Source organism: Mercurialis annua, linkage group LG8 (genome assembly GCF_937616625.2).
Source record: "Mercurialis annua linkage group LG8, ddMerAnnu1.2, whole genome shotgun sequence".
NCBI classification, from domain to species: domain Eukaryota; kingdom Viridiplantae; phylum Streptophyta; class Magnoliopsida; order Malpighiales; family Euphorbiaceae; genus Mercurialis; species Mercurialis annua.
In genome coordinates, this window is record NC_065577.1 from 4,291,628 (window position 1) to 4,293,206 (window position 1,579).

The following is a 1,579-nucleotide window of genomic DNA, read 5'->3' on the forward strand; positions in this document are numbered from 1 at the left end:
GCCCGGGAAGGTATAGGATGTGAAAGTCTTTGAAATTGAAAGTGACTTAATAGGAAAACAAATTACAATTTTTTTAATATGCATAGTTGTAGAATAAAAAAATTAGATTGTTTGAATGTAGTTGCTTCTTCCAGCATGTTAAATATATCATCAAACTTTCAACTTGTTATAAAATTCATGAGTAATTATTAGCTACAATTTAGTTTAATATATATATTTCATATGGTTTAATGCCTGTTTCTTCCTATATATTCTATGTAAATGTACATATTAGATATATAAAAAAGAAAAACTAAAATCTCCTTATAAACTTGAAGGAATCTGTTTTCAGATATACTATGGCTTCTACTTCTTCTGTTTCCCATCAATGGAAATATGATGTTTTTATTAGTTTTAGAGGCGCAGACACTCGCGATGGTCTTGTTAGTCATCTCTTTGATGCTTTATGCAGAAATCAAATTATTACCTTCAAAGATGAAAATCTTGATAGAGGAGAAGATATATCAAATACTCTGTTGCAAATTATTGAAGAATCATACATTTCAGTTATTATTTTTTCAGAAAATTTCGCAATTAATATTATTAATATTTAAAAATATTAAATATTAATAATATTAATTCAAATAATAATATTTTCATTTAATTTAATTTTTACAAAAAGTAATACTAATAATATATATTAATAATATAAATTTATTTTTATTTTAAAATTATTTATTTATTCAGTTTTATATTAAAACTAACTAACTTATTTTTTGAAATTTAAAATTTGATCTTTTAAAATTTGAAGTAGAAAGTGAAAATGACTCTCTATCTCTCTTCTCTAAATTTAAAAAATAGAGAGTCCATTGGAGTTTAAATTTATTGTCAAACTCTCTAAATTAAAGAATTTTGACAATTTTAAAGAGTTCTTTGAAGATGCTCTAATTTCTTTCGAAATCCCTCGTTTTATTTTAATTTGAAACAATCAAGTTCTACCAACTAAAGACTTCCAAAACACACTCAAAATAATTTCAGAAATCAATCTTTAGCTAATTTAATTTCTTTTCTGAATGAAATATGAATTCATTAATTCAAATCAAAAGCAGTTATATTTATGTGAAATTGAAAAAAGTGATCTACTCCTAATATAATTTGCACTAAAACATACATGCGTTGCTTGATTCGCAGACCGTCTCACAAAAAAATATTACTTAACTGTTTTACTAGTTCAGCACAACCTCAGCTAACAATTATGAATCAACAAGAGTTGAATTCCGAATTTCCAAAACGACCTCCAATGAGTCCGTTTTATTTACCTCAAGTGCATGTTTATAAGCCAAATACAAAAATAAAAACAAAAAATACAAAATACAAATTTATTTATTTATCTCAATTGCATGTTTATACCGCTGTAACTTCCTGAGCTCTGCCATTGTGGGCCTAGCCTGAATGGTTAAAGCATCTTTAAGTGATAGTGGGTTCGAACCACGCCTCGATAACTTACAACTAACAAATGAGACTCGAAAGAGTCGATTATCGTCTTTTATAAAAAAAAAAAAAAATTCCTGAGCTCTCTAGAAATATTTCTGAGCTCAGA